A 25443-nucleotide genomic window follows, 5' to 3' on the forward strand; every position below is an offset into this window, starting at 1 on the left:
ACATGCATCATCAGCAGCAACAGCAACAGCAACAACAACACGAACAGTTGATTCTCGCTCGGCTAACAACAAGCTCACTGACCTTTCCGTTTTTCCACCCACTTTGCTCGACTTTGGGGCGAAGGTGGGTGGATGGAAAGTAGGAGATGGGGGGTATTTCTGCCTTCTACATTCCAACAAACATCCCTCCCCCTCGGTACATATTGAAAAGGCGAACGGTCTGTGGTCTTTTCTCCTGCGCTTTCACACCCTTTTCCCTGCGATTGTTTCGTGCAATCAACCACCACCACTCCTGCTTCATGCTTTGCTAAACACGTTTAGCACCCTACCATCGCGCCCCACCTGTGTGAGGCGAGATGTCAATCTAAGCTAATGACCAATGGGGCAGAGCTTTAATCGATCGATCGATTGATCGATCACATGGATGGATGATGCGTGTGCACTGATCGATGATCGAGAGCATTTACTTCGGCAAAACACGCGCATACACATACACACACATTACGTATAGTGCTGATCTGGTGTTTATATAAATTTTAGCCTTATTTTAGTGCGAAGAAAAATCACACATTTTCTAAATGGTTTCTGATCGATTTTGCGGTCCAATGTTAACAAGTGTATCACGTCTTTATGTCTCCGTCTGATCGTTTTCATGATTCCGAACCGATAATGCATTAAATTTATCTTCCATTGGTTGTGCAAATCAACTTCAGGTAGCTAGAGCAAGGCGTTCCTAAAGCTTACATCAAAGTACGATGCATTTTGCTTTCGGAATTAAGTCGTGAAGCAAACATCTTTGCAAACCACACTGTTATCAGAGACAAAATGTAACATTTTCAATCCGTTAAACCATGTACACAACAACACGCTTTATCCAAACACCATAAACTGAAAAAGGATGCACTCACAAGATGCAGAAATGGAACGCCGCAGAATACAATTATTGGCCGCAGCACGACGCCATCATCATCATCTTGCTGTATGGCCGCTGCTGCTGCTGCTCTAGGATGTGGCAATAAAACGGGGCACGGGCAGCCTTGAAAACACCCGAGAGGCTGTGACTGAAGCCCCCATAAACGTGCGCGAAACTCGTGCTCCCTTCCTTCCTCCTCCTATCGTAGCGGTTGTTATAAATCCTGCTTCTCCTCCATTGATTAAAAAATGACTCACGGAAACGCGATCTCACTGCTGCTGGCTTACCTGCGGAAAAGAAAAAGAGATACAAAGATGATGATTAAAAAGGTGAAAAGCACAGCCTTCTTCGATTACAGTACGAAACGGTCCCGAGTACAGACAAAAGAAGCATAATTTTCCGATTTTTCAATGTTTTGCGAAATCATTTAATCATCGAGCGTGCGAGCGAAGCGACACTGGCGCTCTCCTCTGTGATGAGGAGAGGCGTCCGATTATCAATCTTGAACGACACTTCGCTTTCACTCCGTCTAGGATGGCTCGCATGAGATAACATCACTGCACGACCCACAAGCGAACCGCGATGAGGTGAAAGTAACATGCGTGAGTAGCGAGAGCGTTCAGCAACGACAACGACGCCACCGCCAGTAGGCTTTGACGAGCTGCAGCAACTACGACGCGCCCGCGCCGTTATTGTTGTTGTTGTCGACGGCGATTTAAATGTTCTCGCACATACAGAAACACACACACGCAAATACATACACACACTTCTGCCTACTACTAATGCTGTACTGTTGTTTACATGGCTAAAAATAACGTCACAAAACACACACGCTGCTCGCCGACGTCGTCGTCGTCGTCGTCGTCGTTGTCGTTGCGCAGTGTATCGCAGTCGTGTCACGATTTTACACGCCACCTCCTCGCCACCACCTCCCACAGCCCCGTTATCGGTGGTTCGGTGCGCATTCGGTTCGCTATAGTAGCAGAGTTTTGGTAGTTTATTTATATACGCGCGAATGCTTTCTCCCCCAAACCCCAAGGGACTTGCATTCTCATGGCATGCTGCGACTGCTGCTGCTGCTGCTGCTGATGATGATATGGATTCGATTCGGTCATTATCCTATCCTCTTCTCGGAGACGGAACCGCCCGTTTGCATCGAGCACACCGTTCGACGTTCGACCATATTTAGCACATTCCTCCTGCACCCCAGAAGATCCTCCTCCGCCGTTCGTAACGGGACGCGAAACACACAACCAGATGTTGGCGGAGACGCGCACACACTCGAACAGACGCGGGTTTGCCGCCTCGTCACTAGGTACTGGGCTTCTGGGACGATAGTTTTCCCAACATTTTCCTCCCCTCAGAGGCCGGTGAATATTATTTTTAAAATGCACAATAACCCACGCAGCCAACCGTCTCGCTCTCTAGTGCGTTGCTCAATAGCTTCTATTCCTGTGGGAGTAAACTGGCCAAAAGCTGACGAACGCGAGATGCTGCTCGTGCTGCTGCTGCTGCTGCTGGAGCAGGAAGAGATGCAATAGCCCCACGATGCGATGCGCTGCGATTAACAACATCTGTCTTCCATCAGAAGAAGCTGTGCACACACACACCTTTTCTTTCTCTCGCACAACCTATGACTTCGCCGCCTCCTATGCGCGATAAAAATAATAATCCCGCAGATATTATTCCACATTCCCCGGGACGACGCTCACGACGATGATGCAAAGACGAGCGCAAGTGTTGCAGCAGCAGCAGCAGCAGCAGCAGCCTGGCAAGCAGGTTCCAATAACTTCCGCTTGCCATTATGGCTGGCAGCACCACCAACATCGGCGAATGAATCCGGAAGCAATTTCAACTTTCCGTGTCCGACTAGAGAAGGAGGTAGAGAGAGCGAGAGAGAGAGCAGCACGTGCAGCGCGACGCGTTTCGTGTATAGAGAAGGGGCACTTTTCCTAGTGGAGGGAGCAGGAGGGACGAGAGGGTGTGTGATTCTTTCGTTTATGTACGACAAGATCCGCGTTCCCCAAAAGGGGGGCGACGGCGACGACGGGCGATGCTCTTCTCTCCGTGCTGACCGAGCGCATCCGCTGCTCGGAAAGGAAGAAAGGGTCTGATGATAAACCGGTTCCTTTAGGGGCTGGCTGGCTGGCAGGCTGTCTCTCTGGACTCTGGATGGAGCTCGTTGTGTGCCGGTCGCACTCTTCTGCATGAATTGCAATCAAACGCACCACCGTGGGGCCCGAGGTCAGGTTTTGTGGTTTTCCAGCTCGATCGCTCGCTCGCTCGCTCGATCGCCTCTCTAACGGCGGCAGCTGGCGCTGGTACCAAGAGCTTACAAGAGATGCCCCCCCCCCCTTAATGGTGTGCATCTAATGCTTGTGCTGCGACGGAAGGAAAAGAAGCAGCAGAAGGGTCTGCCTCATCTGCCATTCCATCACAGCGATTAGTCTTTCGATTTCCGCATTTCACTCCCGGATTGTTGCTTGGCCACAGTCGTCCACAGGCACTGGCCTGCTTCAATCCAAGACATTCCACGTCCAAGACTTGCTGTACGTTCAACACACAACTTGAAGAAAGTTAGTGTTAGTGCTGTATTACCTTGAAGAAAAACGTGAAAAACAAACTGCGCTGCAAATGCTGCCATAGGATATTCAATATTCAATTGACCTTCTTGAAGGTACTGACCATCCTTCAAGGATCCAGGATGAAGGCCCAAGAATCGTTATCGGTATTATGGCCCATATAAACTATATAGACTTATCCCCTCAATTCCGCTTTAAACGTACAGCAGGAGGGGGCCTCGCTCTCTGCTGCAAGACCTAAGATACTAGAACCCATGTGGCAATGGCCCACGGTCGGGGTGAGTTCAGGTTTCTCCGTCATCAGTTTCTTCCGTTTTTTTCCGTCCCGCGTCTACCGCGTGTGTTTGTGAGTACGTATGCTACGTACCGTTATAGCGTACACTCGTGGGCGGAATAGCACCACATAGGAGAGTCATGTTTGGTGTAACGAGGTTGATGATGATGATGGCCGCGGTGATGCCTGCTCCGATGCTGAAGCAGGAAATGGAAAACATCTATTGCGCGCACTGGCGCTGGACGACGACGACGACAAGGGAGCAATTGAGCCTCGTACAGTGTCCAAAGGAATGCTCTCGCGTCCAAAAAAGGGGCAAAGCACTTTCTTCCTGCTGCTGCTGCTGCTGCTACACGCCACACTTCAGGAGCGTCACGAGCCATAAACTCCATGAAGAAAAGCAGCAGAAGAACAAGAAGTAGGTCAGTAACCCTGTGCTGATTGCACGAAGGACGCGTCTATCCGTTCGCGTTTGCAACACCGCCGACACCGCCTTTTAATGGGATCATCAACCTGCTGCTGCTGCTGCTGTTGCTGCTGCTGCAACTGCAGCTAAACAGTTCGATGATCCTTGCGCGATCATCACCAACATTCGCGTGCCTAGCGGTCGTCATCTCACGGAATGTGTGTCGTTGACTACCGGGTGCTGTGTATCTCTCGACCAACCGTTGCCGAAACGCTAATTGGCCGTGAAACAACATGAGGTCGGGCTATCGGAAGGCTGCAGAGCGAGAAGCGGCAGTGGTTCTTATCGGTTCATTCGCTGCCCGCTCGCGAAAACATGCAGCGCGCGCGGTCGATGGGATTAAGAAGCGAGAGAACTCAATGACCTCCCCCGCTTCCGATGGCCGGTTCCGCGCCCAAGAAGAAGTAACCGAGAACTTATGAGTTAACAACGGCGCGCAACACACGTCGTCTGTGGCTTATCAGTGTGCGCGCTTGATGGAGGAGCGCATGGAGTTTTGCATAACGAGTTTGTGTGTGTGTGTTCGGAGGGACAGGCCCGCAGTACCGCCCCACCAACGCGTGTGGTGAAGCTGCTGCTGCTGCTTCTACTGCTTGCTACTGATTGCCGCCATCATCATCATCATCAGTTGGTGTGAACTAATTTTAGCACGCAAGGGCACGTGTTCTAAGGTTTCTGGTTAGGTGCGGGCCCGGTGGCCACCACCGCAACGCCGGACTGCTGCGGTTTGGGGAGTCTTTCCCTTCCCACTAAACTTGGGTGTGGGGTACCGGTTGCAGTTCGCAGCCGCGGAGACCCCCGCGGTGGTGGTGATGGTTGTGACGGCGGACCGCAAATACGCAAATACTCGCGTACTGGGGCACGCGTGGACACTAGGAGTACGACGTCCGACGTGCGTCCGCGCGGCAGCGTGTTTCGCGGACAAAATGTGGTAATCGTACGAGTGCCAGGGACGTCACCGTAGCGGCGGCAGCGAGTACCGCGCCACCACCGCCGGTGGTGTTATTGCCTTTTTGATGTCCCAGCGCGTGTGCAGGTTGACGTAATAAGGGGGAGCTGTGTTGTATGTACGCCCTCGGCGATATATGCACCCCGGGTGTTTGTAGTTCCCCCCCACTTCCACGACGGCGGACAGCAACAGCACCATAGAGTCCCCGCTTTAGAAGTTGTTGGAATAATATGGAATCCAAAAAGACTGAAGGATACTCGAATATACAGATCAAGGATTGAGAAGGAAATTCAGAACTTCAGACTTGGGACAAGGATGCTTCCAAATATTCCAAGGATATCCCATAGGTTCGAATCACAACCAATTTGGGGGCGCAATTCGCCCCAGGTACTAAGCCACTTTAAGGGCTTCTTCAGCACGAGACAATATCAGTTGCTCCAGTCCCTTTATTCCAGTCCTTTAGTCCCTTTATTCGTTCCCAGAGGTTCATTTACAAAAACGTCCACAAAACGTCGTCAGCAGTTCAAGGGCAGCTCTACTACTGTACCATACACACAAGTGATCAACTCTGGACCACCACCACCAACACTCCACCCGGGTCACGTGCAACCGGGATTTGCAAATTCAGCATCCAAACCACCCGGAGCAGCAGCAGCAGCAGCAGCTGTTTATACAATCGGCAATCAAGCGGGCGCTCTACATGGTCTGCCAAAGGTGTCGTCGAATGGCCACAAACAACATGACGGTGAGATCGCATACCCATCATCGATCACGATTAAGTTTGCGACGAATTCTCCCGATTTTTGGGCCGCTTTTCGTCGGGATCTACATCTATCCATGGGTTGTCCTTGGCGTGGCGCCGTGGCCATTCTTCTCTAGTCCCGACCGCCCTTTGAACCTCAGCAAAATGCGTGGCGATCCGGCTTCCATGTTCATGATCGAACTCCGCAGACCGGACACAACAGACAGGGCGAACGGAATGGTGGGGTGGTGTTGGTGGTGGTGGTAGCGGAAGGAACCAAAAACGTTCGAACGAACCAATCAGGCCGCCGCCGCCGCTGCCAGGCCAGCGGCTTCGCGGCGAGATGCTGTTGCTGCTGCTGCTGCTGCTCCCCACCAATACTCCGTTCCAATTCCTAAACTGCTTCGTGAGTGCGAGCGCAGCGGGGGGATGAAGAGCGGAAAAACCGGTTCTGGCGTGGTTTCAAGTGGAGTTCGATCCAGCACACTCCATCTCGCTCTCTCTTTCTCTCTCCTTCTCACCCTCATTTTGATTCTCTGCCTTCGTACCTCGTGGTCCAAGAGTTCCTCTACGCGAGTTTCACTTCGTGCGTGTCTTGTCTCTTGGTCTCTTCTTGCGATCCGGCGAGCCCTCTACCGAGAGCGATCGCCACGGATCGCACTGCCACACCATCACCATCATCACCATCATCATCATGATCATCATCATTGTCCGATCGATATGCTTTATGCGCGCACAGAGCGCTGAGAGCGTCTCTCGCCTTGACACAAACAGCAAGTGAGACAGAGAGAGAGAGAGAGAGACGAAGAGCGAAAGAGTGGAAGCGGCAACAGCGGGGGGATTGGAGTGTAACCGGCATTGAGGGGTAGAACGGTGCACACACCAGAACACACAACCGGTTCGGATAATCTCCCCTCCCGATGGCGGCCTCGTCGTCGGCTCACACAAGCCACAAGCGGTACAGTGCCCGGGGGGCGGCGATGAGGAGAGGGCGAGTAGGGCGCGAGTAGACCGGGGGCATTGTTCTCGAATGAAACGGACAAACTGACTGACTGACTGGCGACTAGTGTAGTGGGGGAAATCCGAGGACGGACAGAAACCGAGGCCGCTCGACGTTGACTCCCGCGTTGCGATGATGCCGGGCACGTCCGCTGGGGGGGCCTCGCGGCTACACTGCACTAGCGACACATTGGTGGTAGCAACGAAGTTTGCGAAAATGAAGCTCCCAACTCCAACCAACGGCAATTCAACCCAAAAGGCTCGCCCTCTCTCTCTCGAATGGGCAATGGCCCAGTTACCCAGGTAGAAGAGGTCTCGCTAGAGAAGAAGTTGGAGAGAACCAAAGAACCCCATTCCCGATTTCCCGATCCCGATCTTCTATTAGAATTGGGGGGCGGCTTAGCCCTGGGGTTGTGACCTTGTAGCTTCAAACAGGCTTCTGACTCTGACAGAACGGGAGGGAGAGGGAATTCTGTGACAGGTTAGAGATCGCCCGCGGTTTCCTAGACCGGGCCTAGGATTTTCCAAAATGCTTTTCTATTAATATTACTCTACGCCCGCTGCTCGGAACAAAGAATCTTTGACGTGACGGCGACCACCGCAACCGAGCGCACATGATGATGATTCATATACCCAAGCCGCCGACACCGCCGTTCCAACGGCCCACAGGGAACATAGGATTAACCTTGTTTGCTGCTCTACCAGGGAGAGAGAGAGAGAGAGAGAGAGAGAGAGAGAGAGAGAGAGAGAGAGAGAGAGAGAGAGAGAGCATTCGTCACTGGGAATGCCCGGAAAAATACGACACGATATACACACTGGTGAGAATGGTCTAGTGGTAGACACGGAAGGGCCTAGAAGCGTGGTCCGGACCGGAAACGGCGCGTAGAGAGCATTTTCCTGTAGGGATGCTAGTAGCGTCGGTGGCGGGCACAGGCCCATCGTCATCGAAGTCGTCGTCGCAACGCAACCAGATGTTCCGACGATTCGCGCGGAGCGGTTTAAAAATAGGATCTCCAACATCTCGCATCTCGTTTGAGCAGTTCCCGGACTCGATTCGGGCCGAGGAGTATATTGCAAATGTCAACATCGCAATGGGATTTCCTTCCGCGTGGTCCAACAGGTTCTGATTTCGAAGATTAAAATGCATTCCAGTTACAGGAATTGCGTGGAACGGGATCAATTCTCTCAGAAGTATTGCTGACGTTAATCCGGATATTGTAGACCCCCCCCCCCCCCCCCCTTAATTCCCCGGGGAGCCGGAAAATCCGATCCGGAAACAAATACCTTGGAGAGAGTCTTGGGACAACGTCAGACGGGATATAGTAGTTCGGACTTCTAGACCAGAATCTTCTTGGACGTGGTGTCAACACACTCCATAAACTTCCCAGACATCCGGCCATCGAATCAACAAATATTTGAAAAGTTCAAATGTTTCGACATTGATCGGAATGTGGCGGACAAACACACCGCCACCACGTCTTTCCGCGTTCCCGGAATTTCCCAAACTCTGGAAGAGGACATGTACACTCTGTCTCTCTGACTCGAGCAACTGAAACGGGCCACCCCGGGAGCGCGTATCGGAGCCTCGGCGCGTTGACCGGGACACACATGCGCGTGCACACCGGGGAACCGGGTCCGAACTTGCCGGGGCTGATAAGACACGACTGACGAGTGTAAAGCGCCTCGGCGAGTCGAGAGCTGATAGCATACGAGGCGGCGGCTGCCTCCGGAGCGCGTAATCGCCGCTTTCCAAACACCGCACACTGACGCTGCTTCCACTTTTGGGGCCCCACTGCTCCCTCCGCACCACTACCGATTGCGCGCACTGCGATAAACTATGTAACGAGTTAACCTTCACCCCTCGGAGCGGAGGAGCAGCGTACGGAATGTAAACCAACTGCGTGTGTGTGTGTGTTCGTCCGAGAAGGAGTCCGATTTAGGAGCGCAATGATTATTCAATCAAATCTCGCACGCCTAATGGCACAAGACCTAATCGACAGAGTAGTTCCGCCGAGCTCCAGTGGCGAATACTACGACAGCTTTGCACTTAAGCCGCTCTGATGCGTTTTGCGAGCATTTTTTTTTTTTTTTGACGCAAAAACGCGGGGTTCTGGCTCAAACCCCGTTTGTGTCACATCGACACATATGGAAGTGTGTTCACCCATAAAAAACGGCACCGTTTCCATGGAGCTTCGAAAGGAGCTATATAGAGATGGCATTAGTTTTTCGGCGGTCTGGTAAATTTTACCGATTTCTGGCAGGTACTGAATCGACTGCAGCAAGCTACGCAAACAAACCGGCGTTGCACTTTTGCATTTTGCAAAGCGTTTTGACAGGAATGTGTTACTATTCCGGTAATCATTGTTTTGTGTGTGTAAATTGAACTATTTATCGTGATATGGTGCTATTGTCGGCAGTGATATGGTGTTATTTTTCGTGTACTTTTCGATTGACCTTCGCGGTTAATCTCGGCGTAAGTATTACGTGTTATACATAGTCTACCTAGCAAGGTGAAGGAATAAAGATCGTGCTTCTTCGACGGTATGGGATCTCGCGCCAACTAGAAGTCCACCATCACCAAAAGACCAATAATGGATGGACCACCACTACTACAACGATGAAGACGACGACTTGGTGTGCGATAGCACGGTCCGGCGGCTAGCAACGACTTCACGGAAGTACACGCCACCGTAACCAGTAGTTCTTTTTCTCTCTGTATAAATAATTCATACGCGCCATCCAACGCCCGACGACAACCTCGCGAATAAGTGCTGCCGGCCACTAGAGCAGACGTGAGAAGAAGCTGATAAAGACCTCGCCGTTCCGTACTCGAGTTCTGCGTGAGTTTCAAGACCACGTGCCCAACCTCCCCCTCCCCTCCCCGCCCCTGGCATGTCTCCTTGTGGCTGTGGATCCAAAAGGGTATCTACTGTTGTCTTTACATTACTCTGCAACTGTGGTCCGAGTGGTGGCCAGGTTCATATCCAACCCTTCACCTTGTGCGAGGATTTCCCTCATCGTTATCTCCACTACACCTCTCTTCACGTCACTAATCCCTATGCCCCGCTTACTGTCTACCTAAAGCTGCCTCCTGACGTTCTTGAACTCGCGAGCAACGCACAAGGTGAGTCACTTTGGAGGAGCTGTCCACCTAAAGTCTCGTAGTCTGATGACAACATGCACCAGGACCAAGGGAAGGCAAGGCAAGGCGGACCTTCTCCTCCTCCTCCTTCTTGACTGTCGTGTCTGTTAGTAACTGGTGGCCTCCGCGGGAGGAAGGAGGGTCATGGACACCTCCGCTGCCGACAAAGTAACGCACGTCATTAACCTACAAGTGTCACTCACCCCATCCACGATCAGGAAGACAGGCAGGCAGGCAGGCAGCCGGCAAGAGAGGGACAAACCCCCGACCGATGAGCTGAAGGTGAAGCAGCAGCCACTATTTCTCCTTCTTCCTGTTCCCGCAATCGGCGAGCGTTCGTCTCGAGCGGCACACGATCGCCAGCCAGGTTGCGCGTTCACCAATCGAACTCACCCAAGCGTAACTACTGGGAGGTGCAGCAGCAGCAGCAGCTGTTGTGCTGTGTACTAGGGGACACAATGCATCATTTGCTGGCACGGATATCGCGTCCAACGAACGAACCGAACGAGATCTCAATTACTGTTCAAACAGCTCACGGACGAACAAGCTGATCGCGAGGGGAAAGATCAGCCTGCAAGACGCGGAGAAGCTGCATCGATCTTATGCTACGGCGTATCTGTATCTGTGTGTGGGTCTGTGTGGCCCAAGTGGTGTGGAGTACTTTAAAAATAGCGCTTCCCCGCCCCAAAAAGCACGTCGGCGTTCGTTGGATGCCATTTCGATGAACGTAACAGACGCCGCGCCTTTGCACAATCGCCACAGCTGCTGCTGCTGCTGCTGCTGCTACTGCTGCAGCGCGTTCGATGCAACGATGATGCTACTGCTGCTGGTGCCCGAAAGAGCGTTTGCCAGGGGCTTCTTTCTGCTCCTTCGCGTATGTGTGTGTGTGTATTTGTTTAGGACCAACACGGTGACGATACGACGATATTACACCCAGCAACAACATCACTTTCACCTCCTCAGATGATGATCGAATGATAACAGGAGCTTTGTTTTAGGAGTCATCTTCCGTTATATCACCGACGAAGTCGCACGACTCGAGTTCCAAGGTAGAAAGGCCACCAATAGAGAGAGAGGGAGAGGAATGAGATCAACCGAAACGCCAAGTTCCTCAGCTCCGCTATACAATCCGCAGTTGTTGCAGAGTTGCTCTGTTGCTGCTGCTGCTGCTAGCCAACCATTTAGCCGCCTTTCTTGACGCATTGGCGGCGGCCACGATCACGGTTTCGGAGAGGGTTGAATCGAGGAAAAACTTTCTCCTTTCAGCTCAGTGCTTAGCCGCTTTCTTTCGGTCACAAGCACAAGCCAACCACCAGGCAGGGCTCGCGGAAACGCGCTCGGCACTACCCCAGCAGCAGTTGTTCGCACTCATACATGTTGCTGCCTTCGCTGCATTCAAGCGTAGCCACCGAGAGAAATACCACTAGAGGAAGGAAGTCGAAAAAAAGCCCCCCCACAACAAGACGATGTGTGTCCGAATTGCAGAAAAAAAAACGGCCGAATTGAGCTGATACGACTGATGGATGAAAAGCAAAGGAAAACCAACACAAAGAGAAGGAATCTCCACCGAAACGACGAAGATGATGATGATGATGGCATCATCAATCGGCAACAGGCGCACGATCAACGCGGCAATTACGCGTCGCAGAGTCGTAGAGTTGGTCGCTTCCGATTCGAGGGGCGAGATTTATCGCGAGAAAGCGAAAAGCGCGGCGGCGCCACGTTGCGGTGAAAAGCGAAAAGACCGATCAGAGATCAAAGGAGAAGGAGATCCCACAAGAATGGAACGGAACGGCGAGTTAGCGTAACAGCCTTGGAATGAGTCCGGAAATTTTGGTGTGCAAGGGTGAGATTTGTGAGAAAATTCCGGGATGAGGATCTTCAAAAACTTGTGGCTACTGAGGAGGGAGAAGTTCCATTCAAGGCCCTCTAGAGATGCCCTGTACTTAGCCCTGAAGTGCCGTCGTTTACTCAGTGAACCGTCATCCCCAATAACATTTTATACAGCACAAGAGGTTCGCCTAATTGGACCCGATAAATTCGTCGACCTTAGGTCCGCCGAACTTCCTCAAAAAAAAAAAGTTGGTACTTCCAGAACAGTTTAGTGTCTTTGCTGAATAATATTATTCTCTCTCTCTCTCTCTAGTCACCGACCACCTTTGGCCGGGTTGTGGCAATACTTCCTGAACCAAAACAAACGCCCTTCAGCGCACCGTTTCTCTTTTCTCCACGGGCCACACCACACCACTCCATTCCACTTCTGCTTTCAACTTACGCAACCAGCGCGTTGTATTCCTTAAAGGGGGGGACCATATAAAGGAATCTATTAAATGGGAACACACACACTAACACACGAGCGGATGCACACGGATAGGGCAATACCGCGGCTCATTTGCAGTGCAGCTCTCGCCAAGCGACGATGATTATTGCAACCAGCTCGGGCGCTGCAGCGCTTTCACTTTGGAAGCGACTGCCTGTCTGTGTGTGTGTGTGTGTATCTGGGAGTGCGAGGGCCTGGTCAGCTGCTAGGTGCCGAGAGCCTGCGGAAAGAAAAATCAATCCAAGCGGCCACAATTGGATTTGGTTCTCGCTTCTTGGCGCTTTACAGTGGAACGTACGTTGGAGAAAAGCGGAATACCAACAATCAAGGACAACAGTCTGCTCGTGGAGAGATGGAGACAGAGACAGAGAAGGAGAGAGAAAGAGAGAAAGAGACAGAGAGAGTGCAAGGGCATGAAAATGGAAGTTAAATATTGATCTGGCGGCACACAATAAACTGTCTCAGAGCTTGTTTGCGCCTTAAACAAGGCGCCCAGGTGGTGTTCAGGAGAAACCAATCGTTGTCGTTGTTGCAAGAAGAATCCCTGCGAATTGTTAGAATGTTGGAGCGAATACAGGCACACAATGGCGCGGAAGTGAACAGTTGTCCTGCCCATTTGCACCACATTCCACACGCCACACCCCAAAGGACTTTCTGAGCGTCGTAAGTCGCAGTCGATTTTCCATGGAAAACAGTTCCTTCCACGGTGCGCTTGTTTTCCGAGAAGGGAAACTTTCTCCCTTTCTGCCGTTGTTTGCATGCGTGTGTGTGTGTGTGTGTGTGTGTGTCTCTTTCTCTTCTTCCGCGAAGCTCCAGCAACTAGTAAGGATAGCAGCTACTGCTGGCACGACACTCTGGTCTTTCTGTTGACCAGATCTCTCAATTTATCGGCGGGATTTAGCGGAAATACACAGCCACCATTCGCTGCTGCGTGACCTTCGGTGGCGAGAAGGTCCTTGAAGTTGCCGCGGTGATCGAAGCAACAGTCCTCACCTCTCCCTTCTCCCTCTTCCATCGCCACCTCGTCTGCTTTGTCGACACTCGGGAGACACACACAAAGAGCGAATACCCGGAGAGTTGGACGAGCAATCGGTGGAAGAAGCTCGGCTATTTTCGTTCCTAAAACGGAGACTAGGAGAGGAGAGCCAGCAGAAGCATCGTGAGCCCCCGGGCAGCCCCTGGCTACGTGCTACCATCCCCCCACGATCCTCCAGCAGCCGGTCCCGGGAATGATTTCGATGGTGATGCTGCCTGGACTGCTACGCTGCGTTGCGTCTTGCTCCGTCCTTGGACTCCAGAGTTGATTGATGAAGGAACTTTCAGATCCAAAGGATCCGAATACCGATAATGCGTTTCTTGGACGCTTGGCCCCCTCTCCCTTCTCCCGGGGTCGTTTCTGTGTCTCTGAGGAGCGTTTATTTTTAAACAAATCATTAAGACTCTCGGTACAAGAGCAATAACCAAGCTATCACTTGCAGTCGCATTGTCGCACATTCCAGGGCAAAGGGATTAGACCAGAGCCAGACTGAATTCGAGTTGATTCTTGTTATGTCGACTGATTATATAGAATTAGCCAGCTGATTAGATCGATTCTATAGACTTAGTTGACAATTTTGATACAGGGTGTGCTCCATCTAAACATGACTTATTTAAATGTTGAATAATTCCATCATTTCATTTCATCAGCGGGCAGAAATTGTAGTGCTGTACATTGAAAACAATCACTCCATTTTGAAGGCTGACGATTTGAATAATAACTGTGGAATTAGTCGGCACCTGACTTATTTCTGGGTTGCTATTTGAAGAGTAAGGTAAGGAAACCAAAGACTATTGAAGAACTAAAAGCTAATATCAAAGCGCAGAATTGCTGCTATTACTCCCGGAATGTGGTCCACTACCAAATGCGCGATGCCGGAAAAAGGGCCGCTTTTTGTGTGTCAAATGGAGCCGATCATTTAAACGGCAATGTATGCTGTGAATTTTTAATAAATGTTATTGTATAACATAAATAAATCTTGTTCCTTTTTCCAAAATCGGCTGAACATTCGCGGAGTTATTTACAACATTTAAAATAGATTATGTTTAGATGGCACACCCTGTAGATGGTTTCCTAGGCAACCTAAGCTAGAAATTAGTTTTAAGTAGCTGAATATCTAAAACACAAAGTAGGCATAAAGCTGCAGGAAGTCATCGGCGAATCGAGTATGTCATTAAACCCCAACGAACTACCACAAGATGGGCATTGTTGGCTGTTACTTCTACAGAATTTAAGCACATATATTCCTCCTTCATTCGATACTTCCCACTCCACGCAAATCAATCGAATGCTTAATCGGCCAAATGTCACCCAAATTGCCATCCATCGCATCCGGCTCCTTGTTCCTGCAGACTGGACACAGCGAGCCAGCACCACTTGAGTGCTTGGTGCCGCCACAACACTCCCAGCCATCATCATAACCAGCGCCCTCAAGCAGTTCTACCAATTGGGTCAATTGCTTTGGCATTGAGGACAGAGCAACAGCAGCAGCAGCAGCAGCAGCAACAACAAACGAAAGCTCCCGAAAACACACGGACACACACACCCATAACATTCCACATTCCGGACCAAGTGAACGAACGTCCAGCAGCAGTGTCGGTGTCGGTTCGGGAATTTTGTGACCAATTCTCCCCTCCCAGGTGTGTTGTGAAGCCGCGCAGCAACACCCGGCCCCGCGGCGACGCGTTGCCATCGAACCAAAATGCTCATGTTAATTCGTTCGTCTAGCGGAGTCGTCTTTGGTCGACGCGCCACAACAAAGAGCACCGATTCGAACCAGGAATCCGTCTCGTGTCCGTTGCGTGGCGTTCGGCGGCGTGTCACAGGAAGCGAGAAAGAACGCTGCAAAACGCAAAACGCCTTACGAAACGTAGCGGCAGCATACAGAACACGGGTGCGCGCCACTAAAAATAAACCCCGTTTGCATAATCAGAAATGGACCATCCTACCCCGCCCTGTCTTCACTCCGTCTGCGACGCGGAAACACGCGAGGAATTAAAAGCGTAATTGAAGCGGAAGAACATGAGGAAGAAGAACACACACACAGAAGTGTGAAAAGGCGCATCAACAGAAACCGTCAGTCTCTGTGTGTTTTGTTCTGGCACACAAAAGGCACACCAAGAGTCAGCACAAATTAATGTGCGTACGACTCACAGAAGTCGATCATCAAATTGTGTCGTCTTCTCCTCTCTTTGTTTTCTTCTTTCTGTCGCGTTTCTCGCGATCGCCGTAAAACACATACGGCAAAGAGTTGTCCATTGTTGAGAGAAGCTTTTTGGAGTCGTTAGTTAGAAAGTAACCGAGCTTCCCCCTTCCCCGGAGTGTAAACAGAAGACCCCCCGCGGCACGATAACTTGAGTCACCAGATTTTGAGACTCTCCTTCATTCCTCGCTGTGTGTGTGTGGTCACACCCCACCCTGGGAGAACTGGGTCACTTTCCCATTCCTCTTTTCCAGTTCAGCTTTCGGCGTAACACAGCGTAGCAGCAGCCCAGAATCGCCCAACAGTCTGTCTCTCTGCACATCACACAGGTTCGAAATCCCAGGAGGAGAAAGGTGGTACAGCACCAGCGAGTGAACGAGCCAACAAGAGCGCGTCTTGATCGTCGTCGTCGTCGTCGTCGTCTTCGTCTTCGTCGTCCATCAGAATGTAGAGGTAGTGATGGTGGGCACGCCGCGAAAGGCACCGGAATTTAGGTCACTAACAGCTCACCACGCCAGCCACCACAGCCGGCCGGCCGGTGAAGAGAGATGGTGACTGGTGGCCGGCCAGCCGACTGCTGCAAGAAAACGGCTCAAGGCTCACGCAGCAACCCCCGAGACACCGCGAAATGAAGGAAGGACGCGGGATGGGGACGAAAAACGAAAACATAAAAATGGTAAATTGCAAAACCGTTTGGCCTCGGAGACGGAGAGGAACGAAACCGAGAAGGACACACGCAACGGCGGGGAGGAGGCGGTGTGTACGTGTGCGGCGTACGCGTATACTATACGGACACGGCCAGAGTCCATCCCCTTGCTGCTGCTACCATGCTTCTTCATATACCGAAGTCGAGTGCTCGAGAGCTAAAACCAGCATTAAGACCACGGGGATCATCATCCACATTGCGGTTCAATTCGGGTGTCTATGGTTGGGGTTTGAGCTTTCGGCGGAAAACGAAACGATTTCGGACGATGATAACATGGTCTAGATGATTTTTCTTACTGGGTGGGGGGAGGGGGGGGAGAGGGAAGCCTTTTTTCTGGGAATGGAAAACACACATACACGAGAGGATGTTGTGCGTTGTGTAAGGTTCAGGTTCGCAAACACAGAAATGCCAAGCTCTATAAAGGCATGTTCCTCGCGGCGTGAAGCTCTGTTTGAGGCCAATCTCGAGGAACTGGCGGCATCGACACGACGGATGGATGTTGAGAGCGTTTAAAGCCCGAATATCATCGCATCATCCTGAGCGCCAGCGGATGTGCGTATGCGAATTCGAACAGTTTCATCAGCTGCCACAGCTCTAGTGAGAAGAGACTTCAGACCCACACTAGATGAGTTCATCAAAAGCGTAGCATCTCTGCTGTATCGTTCCAATTCTTTCAACAGTTCCTTCTTCATTAGCCATCAGACGTGAATGGTAAGATATCTTCCTCAGAATCCGTAAATGCAACAAATCATGACATTCTCCTGATGAAGTCTGCGGGAAAGACGAAGAACGGCAAGTCACTACCAACAAGATATCACGCATCTGAAACGTTACGCACTGGTGGATAACAGACGGTAATAAGTCCTAGGACGCGGTAGACTGAGTTAGCAACATCAGTACAGCCTTCAAGAATTGCTTTTAATATGCTTTACTAGGAAGCTTTATCGCATTCTTAGTATTTTTCAGACTTGACTGTGTCACATTATTACCTTTTTGACAACGATTGGACATATATATTTGCGTAGTCATTCCCTTCTCCAAACAAAAAGATGACGTAAACTAGAGCTGCAAACCGAGCAGATGGTTTAATGGGAAACGTTACCCTAGTATTCCCCCAAAATTGAACTTCTGACGGTAATTATTTGACCAAAAATTTGCCATTTACTTGTACACCTACACCAGGTATTTTGTGTGCCGGAAATGATGCTTCCCAAAATAAAGGTCTATTTCACCTCAGCCTCAAGGAACAGCAGAAGACAAACACAGCACACGGTGCCATCTGTTTCTTGGATCCTCGATCAGACTCTGGCGTACTCGTTGCTTTAAATATAGTAATAAGCTGACGAGGCGAGACGAGACAAGGTGAAACGACCTCCTCCGTCCATACACAACCTCCTTCACATCCAGTCGGAAGCGCGCACATACACACACACACACACAATAAGCGCGTTGAGCACGTCGCCGATTTCATGCCAACTTAAGACTTAAGGCCACCGCACTACGTTCAAACCGGTTTGGACCGGAGGCTTTACCGCCAGCCGAGGAAAGTATGTTTTTTTTTTTGGACTCTCCCTCCCCCTTCTGGTACACAGTACGCAAGACACACAGTCTCTCAGTGGGGAAATGAATTACAACAATCCAATTTCACTTCGTGCCGTTCGGTGTGTCGTCACCAGCGTCGCACCTGAAAAACCGCACTTTACGGTGTGCTCGCCGTGCTAACCGCCGTCTGCGCGATTCATCAAAGTAGGTCAGATCACCAGCAGCAGCAACACCAGCAGCAGCAGCAGCTAGAGACACTCAAGATGGATTTCTTTGTTTTTTTTTTATTCGCTGCTCGGCGCTATGGTTTCAACCGACCTAACGGGCTCTGGGACCTGCGCTTAACCCCCCAGGGTAGTTAACGGTTTTATACCTCGACCTCGGGTAGTTGCGGGTGGAACTAATTCATTCTAAAGCCAGCAGACGCAGCACCCGGCCGGCCCGACTTTATAGCCGGCGTTTCCGGGAGTCCGGGATCCGACGACAAGCTATTATCTCCTTTTGCAGGAGATGTTGCTGTGTTTCAGCTACATAGTTCGCCATAGTTCGTCCTTGCAAGCTCTTGCCACCAAGCGACATAAACGTGCCTTTGTGTATGTGTGCTCTCGTAGGGTAATTTGCGTTTCTGCGAAGCAGGATTGCCATGAAATCAATACCAACAGGGAGGCGGTGATCCCCATCCCAACACGCATATCAACTGCTTGAAACATGGATTGTTCTCTAGGAAAAAGCGACCGACGTGAGAGCCACACATACAGTGCGAACACACACACACACACACACACACACACACACACACACACACACACACACACACACACACACATCGACGATGCTCTTGCACAATACATCGAGCACCACACCGAGTGGAGTAACATGATGACCATCATGCCTCGAGCGCGCGCACCTGGGTATGAGGCGGAATGAAGCTCTCTTTCACCTCACCAGCGTCGACTTCCTCCACCCTCGGTCGTCTCCCGTGGCAACGAGCGGAAACTGTGAATGCGGAAATGCCGGAACTGATGGATGCCTCGCCTCGATGCCACATTTCACTAATTGCGTTTGGCGCACGCACACTTACACAAGCATACGCAGGCGAGGATATGAGCACGCCAGCGGATACTGCTCACGGTAACCATAGCGACGTGGCTTGGCAACCCCCCCTGGTGCGATGCAACAGATGGTCCTCCCCTTTGCTCTTCACTGATCAGGAGCGTGGGGATGGCTCTTGTCCGGGTCGCTCAGATATTGAGATAAAGCATCGGCGTCATCATCAACTACTAATATGGCTCGAAACGCACAAGATGGAGATATGGTTAACGCGTTATCACGTGACGTCGCGCTAAGGTGTGTGCAGTAGCAGTAGTAGGCCTCTCCTCGTCACCACACTCATCATACTGAACGATGACGACCACCGGCTCGAGAACGACGAGTAAAAAGTGTCGCCGTTTGCGTCATATACACACATCACCGTCGTCGCCGTCGTCGTCGTCGTCGTCGTGTCGCGATGATTGAACGTGCCATTGAGTGCCGCGCGCGCGCGCGCGATCTCCTGTGTTTTGAAGGCCATTTCGTTTCGTCCACTTTTGTCCGCTGCTAAAGCTAAAGTGACGACTTCCTCGGCTCTAGCATCGCGGGGCATTGGCTACTACAGGCTACTCAGTTTCGAAGGAAAGGAATCAGTTTCGACCGGAGAATGGAGACAACAATTATTCATCCTCTTATCGGCTACAGATGGCACACAGGCGCCTGTGTGTGGCGTTTTCGACTCGAATTACTGTGCTCTCTCAGCAACAAGCATTCCGTCGGTGGCACGTTTGTGGACGAGTTTATCAGCCTCTCGGTGGGCCGAAGGTCTCGGTGGGCTGCTGCCGAACCGGAGTAGGAGTCATAAGAGCCGGGAGGCCTAGCTTTATGCTTCTAAAAGGCACGTTCCGGACATCCATACCCTTCCTGCATGCTAACGTGATGAAGGGGAGCGGTCCCGCTTGCCCTGGTCCCGGGAAACGATGTTTCAAGGTTCTCCAGCAGGGGCGAGATCCTCATCTCACAGAACAATTTGTTGGAACAACGCAAAATGTTTGTTAAACCAAATATGGACCCTTTAAAAAGTGCAACAGGATTTTTCTCTTTCTCTCTCTGCTGGTTCGTCGTCGGCCATTCTCACGTCATACCCTTTATCTCTCCAATGTCCAGCGAACACATTTCCCCACTAGAATCATTCCAAATTCCCTCGAATTTCCATCACTCGGCGGCACTCCGATTACTCATCGGAAACATCGTCGTCGTCTGTCGATGGAAATGGAAAGCCCCGACGCAAGAGACGCATGTATGACGCATAACCTACTCACCGCGAATGATTGTCACGCACGTGTAAGGCAGTGGGACTGCTGCTGCTCTCACAGAACTACCGCTTCCTGGTCAGCCGCAGACATCGGCCATATCTTGGCAACATGTGACTCGCACCCCAGGGGGTAGCTATGCTAGTGTGACCTTGTGTGGCATCACAGCGCACACCGCACTGGCCACGGGTTGCATCTCTCGTTTCCTTCACTTTACGGGCGTCGGTGACGGTCTCATGTCGTGCTGAATCATTTGTAAATGTCCGCCGGCCGCCCGGAACATGACAAACGCCGTGAGCCATGTTTCTTTCAATTAGATAAATGCCAGATGGGTCTCCGCGGTGCACCTGGTAACGACTTTGTATCTCTCGCTCTAGCTCTCTCTTTCTTTTTTACAATGTGTTGCCTGCACCATTGCATTCCGGTGCTCGTTTTCCACATTCCCCAACATTTATGCTCTCGTACTCAAATATTTCTGGCGCTTTTCAATCATTCTACGATAGAGGAACTCGTTATGGAACTTATATATTACTTATTATATATAACTCCCGATTGAAAATGGACCCAAACGATTCCACGAGATCAACGCCACATTCCCTCATGTAAACTAGAATGCAGACTACTTCAGCGTTGTCTTGGCCCGTCGTTTCCCAGGCCACCAACGCGTTCTCATCGGTCACACCACAAACATCTAGCATCGCCATGCTGGGATCCCGCGTACTCCCGACACCAACTACTACGTAATTGTGTGTTATTGTAATAACAAGCCGCTTCTCGCGGCATTCTCGCTTCTATCCCTGTCCCCCATCCTAGCAGGCGTTGCACAATCACCAAAGCATCTCGCAATATACCGTGGCATGTGTCGTGTGCGCGGTCGAAGAACCGACGAGCGGTTTGCACTGCTTATCAGAAGCGATGAGTAGGTAAAGCGATTAGAGGGACCTAATCTATAATTATGATGTACACAAACGTGTAGTAGCCAGTGTTGCCTGATAAGCAGGAGCAGCCGCCGCCGGAGGAGAGCCAGATAGATAGTCGTTCCGACGATCGAGCGGATGAAGTACTGAACAAATGATCCTTACCTCTTCTTGGCTAGTAGTAAAGCCTGGACGAGTATTCTGGTAGGCGCTTCGACGTCTGGACGATCGGAACACTAGATAAACTCCCACACACTAACACACACGCGCGCGTCGACGTTGTGTATCTCTAATATCGAAGACGGTCACGTCGTCAGCTGCGATGCATCAGCCGCAGCAACAGTGGTGCGTTGATCATGCGTGGAGGACGGAACGAGGTCGGCTGCTGATGCTGGTGCCGCAATTTGATGATTTCTTTCGATCGCAGCTAGCCGGGACAGCATTGCCATGGCTACTACTACCAGAATACTAGCACTAACAGCAATGTGGCGTGACAGGAACCGATACAACGATTCGAATGATACCGAACGAGGTCGAACTACCATCATCGTTGGCCTAGAGATACCACTATTCTCCTTCGATGCATCACACACAATCACACGCAAACACACACACACACAGGCCCGCGCACTCGGATAGGATGATAATGCACACTTCGGGCAACACCGGAAGCTATTGCGTTTTCAAGAAATACGGGGGGAAAGGGTGGCCGATGGGTGCTGCTGGTTAATTGTGACACTTTTCTTCACACACGCGCGCGCACACACGGTTGCGTAACCCGCACGGCAACCGTCACCACGACAACACCACACCACCCTTTGCCTACTCCTCTATATTGGTGGGCTTCGAACGCGAACGCGAGGCACACAGCCTCTCGGTAACACGCGATCACGCGCAAACCAGCAAGCCCCCTTCTTCTCTTTCTCTTTCCACACTGACACGATCACGATCTTCTATTCCTTTTTTTTTCTTTTTTATGCTTCACTTCTCACCCTCCCTCCCATCTTGCTCTTATTTTTCTACTTCTATTGTGTGAGGAAAGAAGAGGAAGTGCTCCCGTACTCACACACCACTACCTCGCCAGCCAGCCAGCCAGCCAGCTAGACGCAGCAGCCAGCCGTGCCGCTGTGGCTTGAGCGGCGCTTCACTTCTTTCAATTGAAACTTTCTTTTCTGTGGGTACTCCCGGAGCTATATTACCACCCCGTTTGTGGTACACTCCACTCTCTTTTCTTCTTCTTTTCCACAGGACGGGCTCTTCAGCACACCACAGACACACACATACAAGCACGTCTAAAGACACAGGCACACTGCGATTCCACTGCCGTGTTGATCGTTCAAGCTGCTGCACCAAAAAGCTAGCTACCACAGCTACCGGGATGGACGGTGTACTCGCACGAGATATCTTCGAAGTGATGGCCGCGCGTCGATATGTAAGCCGCACGGTGTGACGGGCTGCTGGTGGTAGTATCGACGACGACGACGACGATGATGCGATCACGGCCAGCAACTTCTACTGCTTCTTCTTTCTCTTCGCCTTGTGTGATGAATGCGGTGCACGGAATGTGGTGGCGATATGTTGCTCGACCCCCCGACCGAAACGAACGAACGCACTGTAGCCGACCGAGAAGAAGGGGCTCGTTAATTATGGTGCTTGAGACGAGACCGTAGACCGCCACCACCGCCGGGAATCAGAGCGACATTCAACAACGGTGTGCTGATGTTGTGTATGCTGATGCTGTGTGGTGTGTGGTGGTTCTTGATTTCTTCTGCACTCGTGCACACACCTCTCTTCTTCGCTGCTGCTGGTGTGAGCGCATGTACGTAGAGGCTTCTTCAACTGCGTATACGTTTTCGTGCACTTTTGGGCTTCACAACATCACATCTGTCTCTCCCTTGGTTCTGTTTCTTGCCACTTGTCGCCAGATCACTGCTAATCCTCACTCGAGCAAGTCCCCCGTACACGATCAATCAACGCAAGGGGAATGGGTCCTTGGGAACACTCGTGTGGTGGCCCGGTGGTTTTGGACGGAATGAATGGATGTGTCACCCCCCGGGGGTAGAACCTAGAAGAGAAAAAAAACGAGACAAGACGTGTGAGTGAAAACTATTTATCATGCGCCTCGTTTCCGCCCGTCCCCGGAAACGCCATGGTTACTAGATGAAACCGGGGATCTGTAGCAGTAGCAGCAGCAGCTCAGCTGTCGAGTGGGAAGCACATTTCAAGGGATGCTCCTCGCGGGGTGTGCACGAGGCGCGTGTTGTCTTTTCGTAGCACCGAACGCACACACTTCTGCACACGGTGGTCTTCGTCGTCGTGGTGGTGCCTTGGCGCTGCACACCGGCGGCTGTAACAAAGAACAGCACCGCGGCCGCAGTCACTAACAACCAGACACCATCATCACCATCATCATCGTTGGCATCACAGGACCAGACACAGCAGCAGAAGGGACCCGAAGGGGTGCTTGACTGCAACCGCACTTTGCACTCAACGATTGCTGTCTACCTCTCGCACGCACACACACACACACACACACACGGTAGTGATGTGCTCTCTCTGTCTCGCGCAGGGTGTATATTCCGGCAGCGCACAAATGATGAATGAAGCACGCGGCGCGTTTGGCAATTGATAATTAATTGCTTTCCACCACTGCACACACCACTACCACCACGCTATCTTGTCGTCTCACCGTCGTACCTGTCGCTGTGCCTGTCTGCTCTCCCGGTCCGTGTCATGGCCTACTCTAGAATGGCACCCCGCAACCATAATTGGGGCTGCTACGATGTTGCTGCCCTGAGCCAAGCGGCTAACCCAAAACAAACCATTTCGCACACAACAATGGACCACCCCCGGGGCGGTCGTCACCCCTTTGATTGCGTTTGGCGACGTGCCACACACACACACACAAACAGCACCCAATACTAACAGGGCAACAAGGGGCGGTCGATCGGTCTTTTTGGGGGAATCCAAGCAACCCTTGGCAACCGCTTTACGCTGTGCACTCCGGGAATCGCGTACTCATGGCCTGCTGATGGATCCTAGCTTTTAATGTACTTTTTTCTTTGTTTTTGTTCCGGAACGCCACCATCCACAGGAGCGAGCAGCCACAATTCCAAAGGCAACGTTGGTCACAACCACCAGCAGCACCAGTCCGTCGTGCGTGCGCCGCTTCTTCTTCATATCATTACGGATGGCAAGACGAGGTTTCCTTGTCTGCTGCTGTTGCTTTCATTGTAACCAGCGAGACCATGTTCAGCCCATCTCGCTCACTCGCGAGTGTCGCGATGCTGCTGCTGCTGGTGCTGCTCTGCTTCTTGCTTGGTTTCGTAGGTGAGCGGTGGTGCGGGCTGCTGCTGCTTCTAACTGTACTTTGGTTCGCCTTCGTTTCGGTTGCGTTGCTTTCCAGAGATTCGCACCAACAGCAACGGCTCAGGGGGAGGTACAGGGGCCCAGGAGGTCAGTGTTTCTTCATCGCGCGTGCACACACACACAATTCATCTTTACGTCTCTTGCACACTTGCCTTTTTGCCTCCTCAACAATCCACGCTGTATGCTGCTGCTGCTGCTGCTGTTGCTGCCACTCTCGACGCACACAGTGTACTTACACGCACAAGAGGCATACGCGCGCCCGCGCGCACGCACACACGAACACACGCGCGCGTGATCACAGCTCTTGGAGTAGGGGGAGAGGAGGGAAAAGATAGGAGGACATCCAGAGCCAGAGCCTACTACGAGCGCTACTACGGAGATGTTGAACGCGCGGCTCCTAAAACACGAATGAGTACCGAGCGCGCCCGAACCGTGGCGCCAGGCCCTCGTGACACGACGGCGCACAGTGCTGGATCGTGATGGTCAAAAAATGATGAGCAGATTTTTAATTTTCTATTCTTTAAAAGAAATGCTGTGTTATGCTGTGAGCAATCGTACATATGATTAGTAGAAGCAATAATATTAATGAAAATTGTGTAAATTGTTCAGATTTCAAACCTTCTCCCATTGTGCAGTGGTGAGAGCGAAATGCCGATGCTCAGCGCAAACCCTCGGCACGATCTTATATCTCTTTCTGTCTACATGCATTCTATCTCTTTCGCTATCACGAAGGTGAAGACGAAGATGCAACCCCCGCCACCATCACCCACCCAGACAATCCAATTGGCTCATTGAAGAGCGAGAGATTGAGAGAGTAAAAGGCGTCCAAGTGAGCGAAGAAGACGACGGCGAGGCGAAATGAACAACAAGGTAGGCAGCGGATCGGAACCAAAACAAACCAAAACCCCATTTGAACAATCAAACAAATCACCCTTCTGCTT

At 51.4% G+C, this 25443-nt stretch overlaps 1 protein-coding gene across 1 annotated transcript in view; it reads right to left on the reverse strand.

Moving 5' to 3' along the window:
* Positions 1-24890, reverse strand: part of LOC125957908 (pneumococcal serine-rich repeat protein-like) — a 51297-nt gene extending 26407 nt beyond the window's left edge. Inside the window, exons 1-2 of the mRNA XM_049690937.1 lie at positions 24739-24890; positions 21299-23198 (exon numbers count right to left, since the gene is read on the reverse strand). The gene's annotated coding sequence lies outside the window, so the exon portion shown is untranslated. The remainder of the gene's footprint in view (positions 1-21298; positions 23199-24738) is intronic.
* Positions 24891-25443: the final 553 nt, after the last annotated feature.

Source organism: Anopheles darlingi, chromosome 3 (assembly GCF_943734745.1).
Source record: "Anopheles darlingi chromosome 3, idAnoDarlMG_H_01, whole genome shotgun sequence".
Classification (NCBI taxonomy): Eukaryota; Metazoa; Arthropoda; class Insecta; order Diptera; family Culicidae; genus Anopheles; species Anopheles darlingi.